The sequence below is a fragment of the Myotis brandtii genome, unplaced genomic scaffold (assembly GCF_000412655.1).
Source record: "Myotis brandtii unplaced genomic scaffold, ASM41265v1 scaffold1085, whole genome shotgun sequence".
Classification (NCBI taxonomy): Eukaryota; Metazoa; Chordata; class Mammalia; order Chiroptera; family Vespertilionidae; genus Myotis; species Myotis brandtii.
In genome coordinates, this window is record NW_005353692.1 from 286,028 (window position 1) to 309,266 (window position 23,239).

The following is a 23,239-nucleotide window of genomic DNA, read 5'->3' on the forward strand; positions in this document are numbered from 1 at the left end:
CAAAGGCCTCCTGTTCAAACTTTGCTGTCTGCAGTTACCAAGATAAAACGTCTCCAATTAGCACAGGAACACAAGGATTGGACAGTCGAGTATTGGAAAAAAGTCATGTGGTCCGATGAATCACATTTCCAGTTGCATCATGCAGATGGCAGAGTGAGAATATGGCGGAAACAGCATGAAAGTATGTACCCCACATGCATGAGTACAACCCTTCAAGTTGGTGGGAGAAGTGTTATGGTTTGGGGCATGTTTTCTGGCATGATTTAGGCCTTTTAATTTGTGTGGAACAACGTCTGAATAGCACAACATACCTAAGCATCGTTGTGATCAAGTTCATCCTATCATGTTGATGGCGTATCCCAGTGGAGATGGCTTCTTCCAACAAGACAATGCGCCATGCCACGGTGCTCATATTGGGCAAGAGTGGTTTCAATAACATGAGGGAGACTTTACCTTGCTTAGGTGGCCCCCACAATCACCAGATCTCAATCCAATTGAGCATTTGTGGGATGAAGGTAAAAGAGCCATCAGGCAGCTGGTTCCACAACCATCAAATCTCACAGAACTGGACAGTGCTCTTCATCAGGCATGGTGTCAGATTCCTTGCATCACCTTTCAACATCTCGTGGCGTCAATGCCAAGAAGAATCACCGCAGTATTGAAGGCAATGAAGTACTGATGGGGTGGTCATAATACTCTGGCCACTCAGTGTAAATATATATATCCCACATTCAAAGGCTGTTAAATCGTGTTGTTTACCCATATCTTCAGAAAAAAATCACTTCTACTGTTGTGGTAAACAACCTGCTTCCCTATTTATAATGGTCTGGCCCTCTAGCCACTTCAGGGCGAAATTACAGCTAATTTGCCTACAAATGTCAGGTGGTCATAATAATCTGGCCACTCAGTGTTTATACATGCATGTATGTTTCCTAACTCATACATTCTCACAGGGATCTGTATGCATGTATATTGGAAACCATGAGTGCACAGTGGGAGTTCTGATTCCAATCCCAAACCACAGGCCTTCCCCTTTCGTATTTGTAATTTCTCTCTCTGAGAAAGAGAGAAACCTGGCTTTCATGGTCTGCCATGTGTTTCCTTATTTGGCCTTCCCTAGTGCACACACTAAGTCATTTCAGGAGAGAACACAGTGGTTTTGTTTGTGAATCTAGCTTTACAGCATCTAATCAAAAGAGTATTCTAATTCCACAATATTTCCAACTTCCACTTGTTTTTCCTTCTCCACACCCTTCTGTGAGGCTGTGTCATTCATTTGTGACACTGTTAGGTTATTTTCCTCCTACGTATCTTCTACTTTGGGATCCCCTCTGTGCTTTTTGGTTGAGATCTTCATGTTTTGGCTGTGTGAAAATTCCCTAAGTGTCTAGGACTCAAAGCTGCACAAAAAGGTATGCTCAGAGAATGGACACTCCTTTCTCACCCCCACACCCATTTTTAGTCCTTTCATGGGGTTATCATTCCTGTATTTCTTTCATACAGAAAAGCAGAAGTGTGTGTTTTCTCATACAGCACTGCTTTCTCTCTTACATGAAGGATAGCATACTATAGATACTCTTCTGCAATTTTATTCCATTTAACAGTATATCCTGGAATCACTTCATAGAGATCTACCGGGTTAAAAAAATAGCAGAATAATATACTGTGTGGATGTACCATAGCTTATTCAACCCTTCTCTAATACGTGGGCATTTGATTTTCCTCCTAATATTTTTCAATTGGAAATAATGCTACAGTGGAACAACTGGATGCATATGAATTTTAGCATTGCTTAAGGTGTATCTTCAGGGACGATTTCTGGAAATGTGATTGCTGGGTCCGAAGGTAGGTGCATATGTCGTTCAGTTAGGTATTGTGAGATTCTCCTTCAGAAGTGTTGGACCAGTATGGCTACTGAAAATGTGAACAACACTATCATCCAACTCAACCTATTTACAGACATTTATTGAAACTACATCCGGAACTACAGTGCTGTCCATAAGACAAGTCTCAATACATTTTTAAAAGATTGAAATAATACAGAATATATTCTTGATTGACAATTCAATTAGAGATCAATAACAAAATGCTATCTGGAAAATCTCCCAAATATATAAATATTAAACACCGCATCTCTAAATAATCTGTGAATCAAAGAAGGAATCAGTAAGGGAATTAGGAAGTATTTCAAACTGAATATAATGAAAACACAACATATAAAACTTTGTGGGCTGTAGTGAAAGGAGTCCTTAGAGGGAAATTTATAGCTTGAAATGCTTATCTTAGACAATAAGAAAGGTTTCAAATAGCCTGGGCTGGTGTTTCTCAGTGGTTAGAGCTTTGGCCTGCACACCAAAGAGTCACAAGTTTGATTCCTGGTCAAGGGCATATAACTGAGTTGCAGGTTCAATTCCTGGCCCCACATACAGGAGACAACCAATCAATGTGTCTCTCTCATATTGATATTTCCCTCTCTCCCTCCATTTCACTCTCTAAAAATTAATGGAAAAAAATATCCTCGGGTTAGGATTAACAACAAAAACAAAAGGGTTTAAATAAATGATGTAAGCCTCCACCTTAAGAAGTTATAAAAAGAAGAGTAAAATAAGTAGAATAAAGGTAACAATAAAAATTAGAGATAAGTCAATAGAGAACACACTAGAGAAAATAAACAAATTTAAAAGTTTATTCTATAAAATAATTGGTAAATTGACCCCTAGCAAGATTGTATGAGAGAGCAAGACTAAAAGGGGACATTTTAGCATACTCGAGGCCCAGTGCATGAAATTCGTTAACGGGTAGGGTCCCTAGTGGCTGCCAGCTGCCAGTTGGGGCCTTCCTTTGTTCCACACCATCCCCTGGTGGTCAGCACACATCATAGCGAGTGATCAAACTCCCGGTCAGTCAAACTCCCAAGGGGACACTTTGCATATTAGGCTTTTATATATATACTAGAGGCCCAGCGCATGAAATTTGTGCACAGGTATGGTCCCTAGGTCTGGTCTGCCATCAGGGCCATCTTCCCAGGCCGCCGGCAGCCAGCCCCGCACCCCACCGCCACCCACCCCCAGTTCCCCATTCACCATCAGGCGATCGGAGCCTGCCGGCTGGGGAAAAAGACCAAGAGGTTGACTGGCAGGCCCCGATCAAGTGAGCTCCTGCGTTGGTGAGCGCCTGCCCCCTGGTGGTCAGTGTGCATCATCGTGACTGGTCATTCCGCCATTCGGTCTATTTGCATATTACCCTTTTATCATATAGGATAAGATAGTACATATATTAAAAATATAATAGAATATTATGACCAACTTTATGCAAATGAATTCAAGAACTTAGAATAAATTCCTTTTAAAAGGAAAAAAAAAACAAACAGCTTTCCAAAGCAGGCAAAAAAAACACAAACCCTCAAAATATCTATTAAATGAATTTAATTTGTTATGAAAACATCTCACAAAGAAAGTTCCATGTTCAGATGGTTTTCTGTTGAACACTCTCAAATATTTAAAGATAAATCAATACCAATCTTACACAAAACCCTTTCAAAAACCAGCATAAGACTGATACCAAGAACTAATCTATACTAATAAAAGGGTAATATGCTAATTAGACTGGATAGACTGGACGTTTCCTGGACATCCTTCTGGAAAAAGCTGCAGCAGCTGCAAGGGCCAAGGAGGGCAGGCGGTGGAGGCTGCTGCGAGGGCCGAGGAGGGCCGGCAGCCGCAGCCAGCAGTGGCAGCAGCAGCGGGGTGATGGGAGTGGCGCCTTCCCCTGATTGGCCCGGTCGCCTCTCGCAGTGGGAGGCCAGACATCCCTGAGGCTCCCGGACTGAGAGGGGGTAGGCTGGTCTGAGGGTTCCCCCTCCCCCAGTGCATGAATTTTCGTGCACCACACCTCTAGTAAGTATATAATAAGGAAAAACTATAAACCAATATTCTTCATGAATGTAGGTAGAAATGTATAATGATATATTAAAGATCAAATCCAGCAATATGAAAAAGGGTATATCACCAGGTGGTGTTTATTCCAGGAATGCAAGAGTGCTTTAACATTTAAATACCAGTCAATGGAATTTGCAATATTGACAAAATAAAGGAGAAAATTATATGATTATGTAATGCAGAAAAAAAAATGACAACATCTAACACCAGTTCATGGTTTAAAAGTCTTAGCAAAGTATGAATAGAAAGGAAGTTCCTCAATTTTGAGAGTACATCTACCATAAGACTATGGTTAACATCATATCCTAGGGAGAAATATTGCATGCTTTATTTCTCCTTGAGGTAGAAAACAGGGCAAGAATGTACACTTCCTCCACCTCTATTGACATTACACTGGAGGTGCTAGCTGCACAGCAAGGCAGGAAAATAATAAATGACACAAAAATTGTAAAGGAAGAAAGAAGGCTGTCTTAATTAGCAGATGAAAAAATTGTTTACATAGAAAATATGAAAGAATTTACTAAAAACACCCAAAACCTAAACACTAACAGAACTAATACATCAATACAAGGTTACAGGATACAAACTCAATATCCAAATTAGATTTTATTTTTTATGTATTATCAATAAACAATTAGAAAACATGTAAAATTAATTTTACAATATTCTTTAAAAACATTAAGTTCTTGTCTAGCCAGCATGGCTCAGTGGTTGAGTGTCAACCTATGAACCAGGAGATCATGGTTCGATTCCTGGTCAGGGCATATGCTTGGGGGTTGCGGGCTCAATTCCCAGTGTGGGGTGTGCAGGAGGCAGCCAATCAGTGATTCTGTCTCATCATTGATGTTTCTATCTCTCTATCCCTCTCCCTTCCTCTCTGAAATCAATAAAAATATATGTATTTATGAAATTTCTTTTGAGAGCCAAATTAAAAAAATATATATATATATATGTATTTAAAAAGCATGAAGTTCTTAGGAATACATTTAACAATAAAAATTCAAACAATGCAAAATCTGTACATTGAAAACTATAAAACGTTGTAGAAAGTAATAAATGGAGAAGTACATCATGTTTGTGCATAACAAGACTAATATTGCTATGATGTTCATTCTCCTCCAATTGGCTTATAGATTCAACACCATATCAATCAAAATCTCAGCAGGAAATTACTTAGAAACCCGCATACTGACTTGATAATTCATAGGGAAATGCAAATGGCCTAAAATAGCCAAAATGACTATGGAAAAAGTTGAAGAAATGTGGAGGCCTCCCACTACCTGACTTCAAAGTTGATGGTAACGTTCCAACAACCCAGGCAGTTTGTGATTGGGATGAAGATAAACAAATGGATCAACAGAATACTAGAGTCCAGAAATTGACCCGCATACATATGTTCATTTGATTTTTGACAAAGGTATAAAAAAATTAAATGATGAAAGGATTTTTCCCCCCAACAGATCGTGTAGGAAACAACTGGATATCTGAATGGAAAAGGTTAACCTTGAGCGATTCCCTGTAGAATACACAAAAAATAATTTGAGATTGATCAGAGACTTAAAGTGAAAGTAAAAACCATAAAACTTTCAGAAGACAACAAAAAAGAATATCTTTGTGGAGCTGGGTAAACTAAGATTATTTTTTTAGAAAGGAGATAAAAGGCACAAACCATTAAGTTAAATATTAATTAACTGGATTTTTCCCAAAATTAAAAATATTTTTGTTCTTTAAGAAAACAAAAAAGGCCAGCCATAATCTTGGAGAAATTATCTACAATACATGTATCTGACAAAAGACTTTTATCTAGAATATGTACTGTACTTCCTGCATTCACTAGGCTGATAGCTTCTGTTGGTTGTTTATTCTCTATTTCAACAAACGTTCTGTGGCAATACTGTTTCTAAAAAGCAAAATTTTCTCCCTGTATCAGTACAGTTCAGTCAGAAAAGACACACCAGTGGGAGATCGTTAATAAAAGATACTCCAAGGAGTCGACTTCCATAGTTGCAGTCCCGGGCTGGCCAGGTGAGTCTGACACCCGCAGGGCCGACTGTCAGCAGAGCAGGCTGGGATGCGAGGCGGCAAAGCTGCTGCCCAGCGAGGGGAAGCCTGGGCCCGTCTTTAAGACCTGGCAGCTGATGAAATCAGGCACAGCCCTGACTATCCATGATATGTTTCCTGCCTGTCACCTGATTATGGGTTTTAATCACAAAACACCTTCACAGCACCAGTATGGAATGAATAACTGGAGATGGCAACCTAACCAAGTTGACATGCAAAAGACCATCATGGTCTCTAAATAATGTAGTTCTTTGAAAGAAATAAAAGTCAACTATAGTGCAAAAAAAAAAAAGACTTAAAAAGACACTTTACTGAAAGATGAAAGACTGGTAACAAGCACATGAAACTTTGCTCAATCTTATTAGTCATCAGGGAAATAGAAATTAAAACCACAATGAAATAGCATGACACTGAAGTGGTTTAAATGAAAACGATTGATAACACTCAATCCTGTGGCAATGTGGGCAACGCGGACTTTCAGACTTGCTGTTGGTAGTGTCAAATGGTAACCACTCTGGAAAGCAGTTTGGCAGTTTTTCATAAGGTTAAATATATATTCACCCTGTGACCAGCAATTCCCTCCCAGGCATTTACCCAAGAGAAATGAAAACATGCTCACCAAAAGGCTTGTGCAAGAACGGTTGTAGCCGCTTTGTCAATAAAAGCGGAAACAAACCTAAAACTTGGTTTCCTAAAACTGGAAACAGCCCTAAAGTTCATTACGATGACATTGGAAAAACCAGTTGTGGTGTATTCACTCGACGGAATTGTCCTCAGCAATAAAAAGCGATAAATTACGCTGCAAGCAGCAACACGAGTGAATTTTACAGACATTATGTGTAGTGAAAGCAGCCTGACACAAAAGAGTTAATAATGCTTGATTCCACTTAATGCCATTCAGTGAGGCAGTGGTGACATTGCCTGATGGTGACGTGGCGATCCCAGAGGGGGAGTATTGTTAGCTGTAGTCACCACGCTGTACAGTAGCTCCCAGAACATATTCATCTTATAACTAGAAGTTTGTATCTTTTGACCAACATCTCCCCATGTCTCCACCCCAACCCCTGGCAGACATCGTTCTACTCTGTTTCTGTGACTTCAGTGTTTTTAGGTGAGGTCACGCAGTATTTGTCTTTCTCTGTCTGACTTCCTTCACTTAGCATAATGCCCTCAAACCCCCCCCCCCGCCCATGTTGTCACAAATGGCAAGATTTTACTTTTTCTCATGACTGAATAATATTCCACTGTATATAAACACACATTATTTTTATCCATTTATCTATAGATGGACACTTTGGTTGCTTCCACATCTTGGCTAGTGTGAATAATGGTGCAATGAGCATGGGATATCTCTTTGAGATAGTGATTTCATTTCCTTCAGATAAGTACTCCAAAGTGGTATCGCTGGGTCAAACAGCAATTCATTGTTTTTTTCTTTTTTGAGGAACCTCCATACTGTTTTCCATAGTGGCTGCACCAATTTACCTTCCCACCAACAGTGCACGAAAGCTCCCTTTCTCCACCTCCTCGCCAGCTCACTCTCTTGTCTTTTTGATGATAGCCGTTCTAACACTTGTGAGGTGATATCTCCTTGTGGTTTTAATTTACATTTCCCTGATGATTAGCGATGTTGAGCATCTTTTCATGTACCTGTTGGCCATTTGTCTTTCTTCTTTGGAAATGTCTATTCAGGTCATCTGCCTATTTTTCAAACTGGATTTTTAAAACCATTGAATTATATGAGCTCCTTACATATTTTAGATATTAAACTCTACCATGTAAATGGTCTGCAAAGATTTTCTTCCATTTCACAGGCTGCCTTTTCATTTTATTGTTTCTTTTTCTGTGCAGCTTTTTAGTTTGATGTAGTCTCATTTGTTTACTTTTGCTTTTGTTGCCTGTGCTTCCAGTGTTGTATCCAAAAATATCATTGCCAAGACCAATGTCTAGGAGCTTTTTTAAATGTTTTCTTATGGTTCTAGATCTTATATTTAAGTCTTTAATACATTTTGAATTAGTTTTTGTTGTTTCTGTAAGATAAACATCCAATTTCATTCTGCTCTGTGTGGTTATCTAGTTTTCCCAACACCATTTATTTAAAAGACTATCTTTCCCATTGAGTATTCTTGGCTTTCTTTTCAAATATTGCCATATATATGAGTTTATTTTGGGACTCTTGAGTCCATTCCATCTGTCTGTGTGTCTATTTTTGTTATAGTACCATACTGTTTTGATTACTATAACTTTGTAATATAGTTTGAAATCGGGAAGTGTGATATATCCAGCTTAGTTCTTTCTCAGGATTGCTCTGGCTATCTGGGGTCTTTTGTGGTTCCATATGAATTTTAAGATTGTGGTTTTTTTTCCAATTTTGGGGGGAAATGCCTTTGGAATTTTGATAAGAATTCCATTGAATCAATAGATTGCTTTGGTTATTATAGACATTTTAACAATATTAATTCTTCTGATCCATGAACATGGGATATCTTTCCATTTGTATCTTTATTTTTTCATCAATGTTTTAGTGAGCAGATATTTCACTTCCTTGGTTAAATTTACTCCCAAGTATTTTATTGTTTTTTGATGCAATTGTAAATGGGATAGTTTTTTCCTTTTTCACCTATTTTATTGTTAGTGGATAGAAATGCAACTGATTTCTGTATATTGATTTCATGTCCTGCAACTTCACTGAATGCATATATTCTAATGGTATTCTGGTAGAAGATTTTCTACATATAAGATCCTGTGATCTGCAAATAGAGTCAATTTTTCTTCTCCTTTACACTTTGGATGCCTTTTATTATTTTTTTCCCTTGCCTAGTTGTTCTGGCTGGGACTTCCAGTACTATGCTGAATAGGACTGGTAAGAGTCCTACTGGGGTTCCTTGTCTTGTTCCTGATCTTCGAGGAAAAGCTTTCAGCCTTTCACTGTATGATATTAGCTGTGGGCTTGAATGACAGTTTCTTGAAGCTCTCATGATGATGGGGCCGACTTATCCTCAGGCTTGATGGTACTGGATACTGTAGTATTGGGGTCAACAGGAATGAGCCTCTAATTCTTATTCAGTCTGCCCTTCCACAAAGCCTGTGGGCAGACCCTCGTGGTTAGCTGGGATCAAGGACATTTGTAATGAGGGGCAGCCTAGGGCCTGGTACTTTGCCATAGAGCCAACAACTTGTTGCAAGACTGAGAAGAGGGAAGTTGTCCGGTGGTGGCAGGGACCTCCATCCAGCTGGCCCTTAGGACCAAGCCTACAGGTGGTGGATGACATTGGGAAACAGCAATGTGCCAAGGAGGGAGTCATACATCTCTATGAAGGGCAACAGCTCCACTGAGGCAGTGCTAGCTCCCACCCACCCCCTGCCAGCTTCGTGGCATGGTACGGGGACAGACACTTACCGGCCTAGACTTCATGCAGCAGCTCTCGGTGGCCCGCCACCTTTCTTCCCTGCTCCCCAGAACTGGCACCGCATGCTGTTTGAATAGGCTGTTCTGTTGTAATTTGTTAACCCCCGTGTTAAATCACGGCTTCTCACAAGCATCTCAGCTCTGCTCCCTGAGCACACGGAGCTCACACAGAGGTTGCCTCACATTGTAAACCTGGGCTGTTTTAGAATTCCTCAAAGGTTAGCCAAAACTATTAGCCTCCCAGTGACAGTGAAATGAAAATGCTTTGTTGGAGTTTCAGATAAATATTTAAATAAACAAACAAAAAGATGCCCTGTAACCATTTTTATTTTTATTAAGTAGTTCCTCATTTGAAAGACGTTGCTCCCAATGACACAATTCGCTGGGCACGAGCGAGAGTCTGGCTGGGAGGCTCCGGCGGGAGGGATGGGAGGCAGTGATTCAGGTGCAGGGGGAGTGCCGTGAGAGGGTCTGAGCGTTGGGAGGGCCGCCCCGTTCTGTGGGCGGGTGGCACATAGAGCACAGTGCCCTTGAGCTGAGTCCTGCATGATGAGCGGCAGAGCGTGCCTCTCCACCTCATCCCAGGCAGAGCGGGGCAGGGCCTGGGAAGCAAGGCATGGATGTGAGTGAGGGCCTGAGCAGCAAGCCAGCAGGCATCCCCGTCCTGGCTAGAAAGGCTGGAAAGAGGGTGACTGCACAGCCCGTGGGTCCTCACTGAGCCTGGTGCACCCTGTACGCAGGGCGGAGAACCTTCCACCGTCCCTGCAGGTGATGGGGCATGGCCTGCCCACCTTGGTGTCAGAAAGATCATTCTGGAGTCAGTGCTGAGAGGGTGACCCTTTGGGAGGCCACAGGACCAAACCCCTAGGAAGAGTGGGATCCAGCCCGAGCTGTGGAGTGGTGCCATGAGCTCGAGGGGCATTTGGTGACACTTGGGACAGTTTGATGGGGACAACGCTGAAGGTGGAGTCGTGGATGTCCCCGGGCTCCAGCTCGTGCCCTGGGGAGATAGGACACCATCGGTGGACACAGAGCCCTGGGGAGTCCAAACTGCAGTGTGTTCCTTGCTTTCCACCTCAATCGCCTGTTTGCCAATTCAGCCCGAACCCCCATGCCCACTGCCTTTCACGCAGCCCCTGCAATGCCTCCTCCTGCGTCTCGTGGGCCGAGCACCAGATGAGCTGCCGCAGAGATTCAGGAAACAGATCGCGAGGCCTCGTTTCTTTCACGTATTAAATGTCCATCATTCTGCCTTATGTCAGCTTTAAGCCGCCGCTAGGGCAGTCAGGTTCCATCGCGCAGTCTTCAGCTGAACGCAAGGATCGTGTTATTGAAACAGGATCTCGCCAGCTGACCGTGTTCCAGAGGCGTGCGCTGGGGCCTGTGAAATCTATTCAAGGCCTCCTGACTCCCCCACTTCTGCTCCTCTCTCCACCAGAACCAGCAGTGTGGGAGGGGCTTTTAAAACGAGGAGGCTGTTAGGAAAGGGAGACGCTATCAAGCATCTGTTTATTTACATATCTTTTGTCAAAAATCATCAGGATCGATAGAAGGAGCGTGGAGTTCAAATGCACGCTAAATGACCAAAGACGCGTCACCCCACGATCACTTTCTATTCTGAAAGGCCGGTAATGAGAAGCAGACGCTTCGCTTGGCTCGGAAGAGGGAAAGAAGGAGAAATTAGGAAGTAATAGAGTCAATTAGAGGAGCCCTTTGCCAAGACCCTATCGAGTTCATGTTCTGACAGTTTCGGTTAAGCCTCATGGCTGGAAGAGACTCAGGAACAGGTGAGATCAAACGTGTGGCCCCCACTCCTGCAGCTCTTGTGTGTGTGACACAAACAGTCAGGCCTCAGCTGGGAATGGACTCCACTCGTCCTGGGTCTGTTCACTCTGCCAGTCCCAGCCCTGAGCGTGGACAGTGCACATGAGAGCAGAGATGCCAAAGCAAGCCTGGCAGACGCCACAGCTCTCTGCCCGGTTCCCTCTGGCTGTTTCTCTGTCCTCTGCATCCGGTTTCTCCTCCGCCCCCTCCTGTGCACCATGCCCACTGTCACCCCATCTGCGTGAGGGGCTCCTTCCTGCGGTCATTGGCCTGACCGCTGTGCTGTGCTGGGTTGGTCACTGTTCTGCCGGGGCTGGAGCAGCACTCACACTGCAGTGGCAGGCGCTTCCACGGAGGGACGTGCCACCGGTGGGAGCCTAGAGAAGGACACAGGGGCGGGAAGCTGGGTGGGGGCACTTGTTGAAACCAGAGGAACCGGAGGCCAGCGGAGAGAGCTGCATGCACCAGGGCCTGACGCGGGAGGCCCGTGTCCTGGGCCTGGACATAGATCAGGGCAGAGGCAGCCTGGCGTGCACATGCGTGTGTGTCTGAAAACACGTGTGCTGGGAACTGTACCCGTGCGGCAGTGTCTGCGGACAGTGTGCTGTCCACGCTCTCGGGGACTGGGGACTCGGAGGGCCGCAGGACCCCCCACCCCGAGCACACCGTACCACTGGAGCCAGACATGGCGTTCAGTGTGTGATTGAGGGGCTGTTACTGGACTTCCCTGAGACTCGCTGTAAAGCCATAGTGTCTCCCCTATGCAGGCACAGGGGTGCTCAGCAAGTCCTCGCACCTGCATCCTTCACACCTCACGTCTTTCATCTCCTGGCCGGTGTTTCTCCAGGGGTCCCAGCTGTGCATCCCGGGGCTCACTCCCCGACAAGGGCTGTTCCCTCCCTCGCCCTGCGGTGCTGCCCGCTGCCTCCTTCTCAGGGAATGGGGTGCTGGGGCAGTGGAGCCCGGGGGTGGGGGCAGGCATGGGAGACAAAGGGCCCTGGGGGTACACTCTGACCCGGGCTCTCAGACGAGACAAGTCCCCACAGCTGCCCCCCCTCTCAGGCCCCCAACGCCAGGATACAGCATTCTCTAGGGGCAAAGATTTTCTCCTAACCCATTACCTGACTCTTTGCTTTCTTAATAGTGGCTTTAAAGAGCAGACTTTTAATTTTTATGAAATTCGAGCTTTTTGGGTCTTATCTCACAAAATCTGTGCCTGATCCAATGTCACTAAGATTTTCTCCCATCGTTTATTCCAGAAGTTTTGCGGATTTACCTCTTGCATTTCGGCATATGATATTAATGGTGCTAGCTTCGGTAAATGGTGAAGTTTATTTTGTTTGTTTGTTTTTGCACGTGTGTATTCAGTTCTAGTACTGATTGTTCAAAAGACTGGGTGTTTTGTTTTGTTTTGCCCTTTTAGTTACCTTGGTACCTTGATTGGAAATCAGCTGAGCAATACTGTGTGGCTCTATTTCTGAACTCCATACAGTTTTTCATTCATCTATATTTTTATCCTTATCCCAGTATAATGTAGGTGTGTTTACGATGGCTTTATAGGAAGTCTTGATACCAGTGTGAATCCTCTAATTTTCTCAAAATTGTTTTGACTATATTAGGTCTTGTGTATTTCTTATAAGTTTATTATATAAACTTGTTAATTTCTACCCAAAAAAAAGTCTGCTGGAATTTTAAAAAATATTTTTAAAATGTTTTTATTGGTTTTTAGAGAGAGAGAGAGGAAGGAAAAGGGATAGAGAGATAGAAACATCGATGAGAGAGGAACACCCCCCCCCCACACACACACACACACACACACACACCCAACTGGGACTTGAACTGATGACCGCTTAGTTCTTGGGTCGACGCTCAACTGCTGAGCCACACCGGCTGGGCGTCTGCTGGGATTTTGATTGGCATTGTGTTGAATCTATAGCTCGACATGAGAAGTGACATCTTAGCAATACAGACTTTCCTGCCCTATGAACACAGCAGCTCCCTCTTTGCCTGGGCACCCCTTGCAGTGTAGTGGAGTTTTCATGCACAGATATTGCACTATTTTGTAAAATGTATCTGTAAGTATGTCATGTTCTTGATACCATTGCAATGGTATTTTCCTTTTAAATTCCAGTTGTTCATTGCTAGAATATAAAAAATACAACTGATTTTTGTTGATCAAAAATCTTGTATCTTGTGACTTTGCTTAATTTGCGTATTATTTCTAGAAGCTTTAGTAGTTATTCCTTAGGTTTTTCTACATAGAAAAGTATGTCTTTTTGCATGAAGATGGGTTTACTTATTCCTTTCCAAGTTCTTCACCTTTAATTTCTTTTTCTTGCCTTATTGCCCTGGCTGGGACCTATAATACAATGTTGGATGGCAGTGGTGCTAACGGGCATCCTCACCTTTTCCCCAATCACAGGGGGGAAGCACTTAGCCTTTTACTATTAAATATTTACACCTGAATATGTAGGTGTGCCTCACTATCGATCCATATAGGTCCTCTGTAGGGAGGTATTTTCAGTTGGCTATATTGCTGCCCAAAGTTATTTGGGTTTTTCTAGAAAAGAAGATTTGGGCACCTACCAAAGGGGAGGTCAGCAGGGGTTCCCAAAGCTCTGTCTTTGCTGTGTGATGATTTATTAGGAAATAAGCATTTGTTTTCATTACAGGCTGTCAGTGGGGGTGTGGCTCCCATTAAATGTGACCATGTGTGACAGTGCATCCTTATGAACTGTGTATTTGGAGGCACCGGTATTGCCAGGGAACTAAGTCCTTGTTAGTCCATCAGGAGGCAGTATAGCCTATGATTAGGAACACAAGCTCAGAAACCTCGGCACCCACAGTCTGAATCCAGTTCTGCAACCCTGGGCAGGTCCCTCGACCTTTCTGTGTCACAGTTTTCCACGTGTAAAATGAAGATACCAAAAAGATCAATAATACCTACCCTCCAGGGCCTCTGAAGACTAACTGAGTAAATGCAACAAAGGGCTTAAAATAGGGCCTGATGTCTGATGCATTTTAAGAAGAATTTAGTTTGTGTATAGTCAATTCAGTAGCAGGTTTACGGCTTGAAGTAAAGAACAACCATAGCATTGAAAAGTCATCTCTCCAGAAACCTGGTATTAAGGTTTTTAGGGCGGGAGGGTTGGCTGTTTGACTACTGTTGTTTCACAGTGTTGTCTCTGCAGAAAATTCATGTTTACAGGCCTGTGCACTGCACAGCAGTTATCAGCTGGGCTCCAGTGGCGGGCACACATTCTGGAGTTGGCACTGAGGCTGCACCTGAGCCAGTTTGACCTGACCTGCTTGTTTTGACCACACGACTGTAGAAGGAAGTGTGACCTCACACACTGTCCTAGGCCACCCAGTGTGGACCACTGCAGCTTCCATTTGGCTTCAGACTATTACTTCCTGCCAATAAATTTGAATTCAAAGTTAGAACAAAACTACAGAACAACCATCATTGAGATTCGCGTGAAGGTTAGCTGAGCAGAAGTCCTACAACTAAGGAGATACAGAAGAAGCCATGTGGAGACTGGTAGGAGGGACAGAGATGCAGAACGGGCTGGTCCCACACCCACGTGTGGCAGTTAAAAATTGGGAGGGATGTCTGGCATGCAGGGATACCCCCTGAGGAGCGAGGAGTCCCAACCCACACCAGGAACCCCAGCTCTGGCTGGATGTGAAGGCTGCTAGAATCCCAGGCATTCCTCTTTTTTAAAAATTTAAGTTGACTTAATTTTTTCTATCACCAGGCGTTCCTCTTAAAGGGGCCATACAGGGACTTACTTGGACTCACAGCAGCTTGAAAGGCACCAGGGACACAAAGGGAAAAACTGAATGGTCCAGTGAGGGCGGGAAGGACAGCTTTCTCCCAGGTAGAAGTGCTGGCAGAGACCCTCGTTTGGGACCCTTCAGTCCGCAGGCCAATGCTCTATCCACAGAGCCAAATCAGCTAGGGCCCAGGCATTCCTCTTAAAGGTCCCACTCATGGATCGCTCTCTAAAGAGCTCACTCCCTTTGAGCTCCAGCACTGGGGCAGCAGTCCAAAAGGCCACCAGGGATAAATGGGAGGGGGAGGGGGAATTGAACTGTCTGACTTCAGGGAGAGGGCTGGAGGGGCAGATTTTTCCCAGACAGGTGTGCTGGCAGAAGCCATTGTTCCTTTGTTGAGCCCTCCCCGACCTAGCATGCACCCCAGCAGATGGGAGCCATATTTGAGTCTCCATCTACCTAGCTAACTCTTTTTCCACCACCCTGGTAATCCCTGGAGACCCTGCCCTACCCAACTGATGGGCCCAACCAAGCCACTTCCAGTGGCATTTCCATACAAATAGCCTGTCTTGGCTGATGCTGTGGACATTTCTAAAATTTCCCAAAGTTTCACAAACCCCAACAAGCATAATCTGGCCTCAGTGTGCCCCATACTTCTTGCTAAGCAGCCCCATTACTAGTGGCAGCCGGCCTCAGTTTGCAGCTTAGCCTGTCTCAGGCACCTCTAAGCCCAGCACAAGTGGAAACCATCTGCAGGACACAGGCAGCAACTGACCGTGGCCTGCACCAGAGTTCCTCTGTGAGTCCCCAGAACCAACATACCTGGTGGCCAGCTGTAGACCACACCACAGCACCACTCAACCACTTCCATAAACAACACACCTAAAGAGCTAGTTCAAAAGGCACCAGAACTCCACAAAACTGTTCCTTTGTAGGGTCAGCCTCTGCACAATAGCTCCTTCACTGTAATCACGGCCAGTCCTCAAAACTAATCACCCTGAGGGTCAATTCCTCTCATTGACCTGCCACCAGCAATCAAGGCTAAACAACTACAGGAGGGCACACTCAAGGGACACACCTAAGGCACCTGGCTAAGGAGACCAGGGAGACTGTGCCAGAAGGACCCACAGGACACCTACTACATAAGGCCACCACTCTTCCAAGACTGGGAGATGTAGCAGCTCCACCTAATACATAGAAACAAAACCAGGGAGGAGCCAAAATTAAAAGACAAAGAAACATACTAAATGAAAGAACAGAACAAAACACCAGAGAAAGAACTAAACAAAATGGAGATGAACAATGTATGAGGTGCAGAATTCAAAACAGTGGTTATAAGTACGCTCAATGAACTTAGGGGAAGAATAGATGAACTTAGTGTGGACTTCACCAAAGAGATAAGAAACATAAAAATGGAGATATATAACATAAAAAAAAAACAACAGTCAGAAATGAAGAATACATTATAGGGAATCAACAGTAGATTAGATGAAGCCGAGAATGGAATTAGTGATTTGGAAGATAAGATAGCAGAAAAAAACTCAATCAGATCAACAACAACAAAAAAGAATTTTTTAAAAAATGAGGATAGCTTAAGCACCTCTGGGACAACATCAAACATACCAATATTCGCATCACAGGAGAAGAGAGAGGGCAAGGAGTTGAAAACCTATTTGAAGAAATAATGATGAAAAACCTTTCTAACCAATTGCAGGAAATAGACATACAAGCCCAGGAAGTGCAGAGAGTCCCAAACAATGAGGCCCACACCAAGATACATAATAATTAAAATGCAAACGTTTAAAGACAAAGAGAGAATCTTAAAAGCAGCAAGAGACAGTTACCTACAAGGGAGCTCCCGTAAGACTGTCAGGTGATTTCTCAACAGAAACTTTTCAGGCCAGAAAGGATTGGCATAAAATATTCAGTGATAAAAAGCAAGGACCTACAATCAAGATTACTCTACCCAACAAAGCTATCATTTAGAATTGAAGGACAAATAAAGAGCTTCCCAGAGAGAAAAATCTAAAATAGTTCATTACCACCAAACTTGTATTACAAGAAATGTTAAAGGAATTTCTTTAAGAAGTAGTAGAAAAAAGATAGAAAATAGGAACAATAAAATGACAATAGTCTATTAACAATTACTTTAAATGTAAATGGACCAAATACTCTGATCAAAAGACCTAGAGTGACTGAATGCATAAGAAAACAATACCCTTATTTACTATGCCTACAAGAGACTCACTTCAGACTGCAGGCAAAGGGATGGAAAAAGGTGTTTTATGAAAATGGAAATGAAAAACAAAACTGGGGTAGCAATATAATGCTACTCAAAATAGACTTTAACACAAGGGCTATAACAAAAGACAAAGGAAGGACCCAGCAATTTTACTTCTGTGTATTTATCTAAAGAAACCAACAAAACTAATTTGTAAAGACATATGAATCCATGTATTCACTGCAGCATTATTTGCAATAGCCAATATATGGAAGCAACCCAAGTGTCCGTCAATAGAAGAAGGGATAAAGAAGAAGTGGGACATATAATACAGTGGGATATGACTCGGCCATAAAAAAGGAATGAAATCTTGCATCCCATGGATAGACCTAGAACATATTGTGCTGAGTGAACTAAGTCAGACAGAGAAAGACAAATACCATGTGATTTCACTTATATGTGGAATCTTAAAAGCAAAATAAACAAACAAACTAAGCAGAAACAAACGCAGAGATACAGAGAACATTTTGATGGTTGCCAGATGGGAGGTGGGTGGGGGGATGGGTGTAAAGGGGAAGGGATTTAGAAGTACAAATTGGTAGTTACAGAATAGTCACAGGGATGTAAAGTACAGCAGAGGGACTATAATCAATAATATTGTAATAACTATGTGTGGCGTCAGGTGGGTACTAGACTTATTGGCATGATCGATTCATAAGTTACATAACTGTCAAATCACTGTGCTAGAAACCTGAAACTAATCTAATATTGTGTGTCAACTGTAGTTGAAAAGTAAATATATCTTTTTAAAGGAATAAAGACTTCTCAGCCTGTCGCTCTCCTGGGCATCTGCCCTAGCGAAGCTGCCTTTCTGTTAAAGTGATTGAGGTCCTGGGTGTCATCCTCTGGGGCGAGGGAGTCATGCCAGCCTCGCTGTTGGGGGAGGGGGCGAGGGGACCCTGAGCTGCTCTAGCGGGTCCGCAGCAGCTCGTGGTGCCAGCATGTGGTGGGAAGCTGGCTGGCAGGCCTTCAGGGGCCCCTTCCCCTCCACTTGGACTTGCTTTTTCTTTTCGCTCGTACTCTCTGAGGGGTGCAGTCACAGCAGACTTTGCAAAGGGCCCTCTGCAAGGTGCACCTCCCTCCCCCGAGTCCATCTCAGGCCGGCTCCGCTCTGTCCCGTCAGCCGTCTCTGCCTGCTTTCCTGTGGGTCAGGCCGGGGAAAGACCCACTCTGCACGCGGAGTTTTAAAACTAGAAGTGCCCCCAGTTCTGTTTGGACACATCTGCACAATGTGCTATCCCTCCCCTCTCCCCTGCAGTGGTGGGGCAGCCAGGGCAGGTGTAGGCAGCCTGGCTGCTGGCTCGGGCATGGGTTAGCCAGCCTTTCCTCAGCGGTGTGCTGGCAGAGTTTGGGGCCGGAGTGTTTGCCAGCTCTTGTCCTCGCCTCTGCTGGAGACACCCTGTGGGCTGTGCCTGGTGAGTCGCAAATCTCCAGCCTTGTCGGGTGTAACCGTGACACTGGTGCAGAGATACTGATTCAGGGGGTCAGACATTCTCTCCCTCGTGTCCTCAGACGCCCCGGTTAGTGGGGACTCCGAGGCACACGTGACCTACTCCTCCACGCTGTGCCAGCTGCCCCAGATGGCTGCTGAATTATACATGGGCCGGCTCTCAGCAACGCTGCTTTCCAGGGGCACAAAGCTCTGTCACAGGAGGGGTGCTCAGGCCCCCCCCGGGACCTGGGAGCTGCCGGGGGCAGCTTGCCCTCCATTCGGGGCTCGGGCTGAGCCCACAACAAGTGGGGAGCAGATACAGTCTGACCTTCTATTTGAATGTCCTTTCTTTGAACACACACAAAAAAGAATTGCTAAAAGTTTAAATAGCAAACTGTTAGGTTTTGAAACAAAGAAAGGCAAGAAGAAACCCAGAAAAGTCAGGAGTGCCAAATTTAACTCTGGTCAGATAAGAATCTGCCCTTCACTCCACCTGCACGACTAACTGTCAGCTCCGTGATTCGGCATCTTTCTCCTGCTCCGGTATTTCCTTCATTCTCACTTTATTCCAGTTATGTTTCCTCATCCCTCTCCAACTGAAAAACAAACAAAGCAAAAACAAACAAACAAAAAAAACCTCCCTTCGTTAGAGTGACTGAAAGATCACCTCACACAGAGTGGACCCGCGAAAGCTATTCGTTAGGTGAACATGTAACCTAATGTACCTTAAGTTTGTTTCCATGTTCAGGGCTCATTTCTGATGCATGTCAAACAGGCCGCTACCCAGTGCCAGCTCTGGACGCTCCTGACTACAGTGGAAGGAAGGAGGGGGAGACGGTGTGTTGGTTTTGTTGCTGATTAGATTTCTTTGGTTAATCCTCACTGGAGGGTATTTTTCCCCTTGGTTTTTAGAGAGAATAAAAAGGAGAGAAGGAGGGAGAGAGAGAGAAACATCGATGTGAGAGACACATCGATTGGTTGCTTCTTGCACTCACCCCGACAGGGGCCGGGATGGAACCTGCATCCCAGGTACATGCCCTTGACCGGGAATTGAACCTGCGACCCTTCGATGTGCAGGCCCAGCTCCAACCACTGAGCCGGGCCAGGGCAGCTGATTAGATTTAAGTAGCTCGTTCTGGTATTGGGACTCTTCAGGCAGTGAGTGGCTGATTAAACAATCTCACTTTCTCCCTGCACATGCTCTCTCTTCAGATTGTTCTTTGCCTGTTACATGTCCAGGACTGGCACCTGGTGGTGGCCACGTTGATATGTGTGAGGAATTCGTGTAAACTGGACACAAACACTTGTGGCATTTCTTCATCTAATAAATAGCTTTAGTGGGTCGCCGAGGCCAGCCTGCCACACGCCCACACGTAAGGGCGCGCTGAAGTGTGCATGTGCCTTGCTGCCACCTGCGTGCTCTCAGAGTAGCATCAGTGTTTCTTTTTCTTCTGTCAACCTGACGGGTGGTGGCCAGGAAGGAGGACGTCTTCGGGGCCTGGAACACGCGTCTGCCCCGCATGGCCTGCCTGTCTCTGGGGCAGGTCCACAGAGGTCAGCGGCCTCGTTGCATATTCACCATGGACAGTCTCAGAGGTTAGGAGACTGGGAAGGAGACTGCGGGAAAAGACAGTCTCTGCGCCAGTCTGAGCTCCTGTTGAAGGCAGGGTCCCCCAGTACCTCACCCCCACACTGAACCCCAGGAGCAGTGCCCTGAACACCCGCGGCCGCCAGCAGCCTGGCAGGAGCCAGCTGGCAGACGGCGGGGCCGCAGCGGTGGCCCTCTGCCCAGCGGTGACGTCCGTTCCCAAGTAAACAAAGGGGAGGTGCGTCCAGATAAAGGGAGGGCCTCTGCACAGGACCACTGCCTGGAGGATGTCAAGTACCAGCGCCAACTGCTTCAGCCGAAGGCCCGGGTCAGCCTCTGAGAGCCGTGGTCTCAACCAGAGGTGGGGTGCCCTCCTGGGGACGTGCAGGGACGGCGGGGACATTTTGGGTTGTCACTCTGAGCAGTGGCTGCTTAGTCGGTAGGGGCAGGGACATCTACAGCACAAACAGCCCCACAACAAAGCACGCGCCTGCCCCAAATGTCTGTCGTGCTGAGGGTGAGAAGCCCTGAATGTGTATTCTGACCTCAAAAGGGCAACATCACATACAATAAAATGACACATTGAAAACAGAGTAAGACCCATGAAGATATGCACAATTATTCCTGAAATTGTGGTTGAACCTCAAGACTCATGCACTGATCCGCCGTCATGCCCGCCCCCGGGGGGAGCAGGAAAGAGAAAGGCAGGCCCTGTGTGGCTGCCGCGTGGGGCTCCCCATCAGCCAGGCTCACTGCTGACCCGGGACAGCAGGGACAGGCGGGGTCACCCATAGCTCAGGGCCTGGCTCCCAGTCCGCCTTGCCTCCGTGGGCTCTGTCCCAGGGGTCGAGTCCTTCCTGGTTTGTTAGGAGTCAGGCCAGTGACCCAGGAAAGGGTGCCTGCGTCCCAGCGACCTCCCGGCCAGCAGCTCCGGAAGGGAGAGTGCCACGTCCTTCATCGCAGTGGGCTGCCCAGGACCCTCCTCGGAGCTGACCAGGGCGATCGCAGCGAGCAGTGTGGGCACAGGCAGTCCAGCCCTGGGGACCGCGGTGAGCTCAGCACGCAGGGTCGGGGGGGAAGGACTGGAGAGGAGTGTGCAGGTGAATGCCAAGAGCAGGGGGCCTCACCGGGGGGGAGCCCTCAGGCACACCACCCCTGGGACCCGCCCTTTTATGGGGACCGACCCGGTGAAACCTCATAGCACCTCTGATCTGATGGACCTCCGCCTCCTGCTCCCTGGGGCCAGGGGAGGGGCTGAGGGAGCAGGGTCCTTCCCTGCAGGTTATTCAGGAGCAGGATGGGGTGCCCTCATTTGCAGACCCAGAAATTTCAGTTTGTCCTCAGCCCACAGTAAACAAGGCCGGGGGGAACAGACTCACCTTAATCAAGCTCAGATGCATAAACCAGAAAGCCCGAGTTCCCACCACAAATCAAAACCCAGCTGCCAAGTCACGCGTACCTGCTCCATCCTCTCAGGGGAGATCTCCGTGCGGAAGTCAGCTATAAGCCAAAGGGTGCAGAGGTTGGACTGTCCGCACGGTTCTCAGCGGGGGCCTGAGTGTCCACGCCAGCCTGGAGGCCTCATCCCGGAGCCCACAGGGTGTCTGCTTCCTAGGCTGCCCTGGTGCTCAGCACCAACCTCACCCCTGGGGCACTTGTAAGCCCCCCTCTCCCGCTGGTGGGTCATGTTTTCGGATGGATGGGTCAGGCCCATAGGAAGCAGCACCCCAGGCGACAGCCTCTCGTCCACTCCGTGTGGACTGTCGTGGTCCCAGCGTCTGGGCTCCTCCCCCTGGGAACTGGCCATGGCTCTCATCCAGATGAGGATGGGCCATGCGGGCGCTGGGTGTAAAGCTTGCAAACATTCAGAGGTGGGATCAATTTGAAGAGGGCCTCGAAGAATCACGAACTCGTGCGTTCGCCTTAGAAACACTGACCGCTGCACCCCGAGCCACTCGTCCCACGGGTGAGAGCGTAAGAAAGCTCGGTGAGCGGGTGGAGGGTTCGTCCCCCGTCAGGCTGCCTGAGTTCAGAGGCCTTTTGTACCCCCACCCGCTCTGTGACTGCAGGTGAGGTAATTAACCTCTCTGACCTTCAAGCACCTTTATTTACAAAATGCAGATGCTGCGAGATTTACCTCGTGGGGCCCCTGAGAAGACCCTTGAAAGCGTCTGACCCGTACTTCGTGTCCAGTGAAAACATTTTGTTACTGTTCATCACTACGCCCCAAAAACCTTCGTTCCCATGGCCAACACGGAGCATTTGGATCCCTGTTCCTTAAGGGGAAGAAAAAGAGAAAAGCTAAACAGGTTCGGTTCCAGTGTACGAAGCCTTAACACCAGGAAGAAGCAGCAAGGACTTGATGTTGCCACAGCACAGAAGAAACCCAGACCTTTTATTGGTTAGTAACCAACAGTGTCTCCAGGAAATCGGCCTCAAGTTTAATGTCAAACGAAGAGGCTCTGGCTGTATAAAGTAACAGAAGGAAAACAATAAGAACTAGTTCAGTGGCAACATTTACAGATCGCGGGAACGTTTTGAAGAGAAATCCATCGCTAATGAGGAGGCCTGTCAGATACAGAATACGTCCTCCAGGTGGGCGCACAGAGCACGCGGTACCCGGGAAGAAGGCGGGCAGCATGTCATTGCATTTCAATAGCCCGGACCCTGGGGGGGGGGGGCGGGGGGGGGGGGGGGGAGCAGAGGAGCCCCCATCCTCGGTGACCGCCTGATGGTGCCCCTGGAGACGTTGGAAGGAGCGCACAGGAGGGAGGGAAGGATCAGTCTGTGAATGCGCAGACCTTTACGTCACCCCAGATGAAAATGAGCTCGGGACCCAGCCACGTTTATTAGGAACAAATGGGAAAAAGCCTTCTGGCATCCGTATCCGTGTGTCACCTGAGGACTGGGAAAACCGTGTTTGAAATAA

At 46.2% G+C, this 23,239-nt stretch overlaps 1 pseudogene; it reads right to left on the reverse strand.

Moving 5' to 3' along the window:
* LOC102259244 overlaps nt 1-22,117 on the reverse strand; it is a 96,653-nt pseudogene extending 74,536 nt beyond the window's left edge.
* Between the last annotated feature and the right edge of the window lie 1,122 nt (nt 22,118-23,239).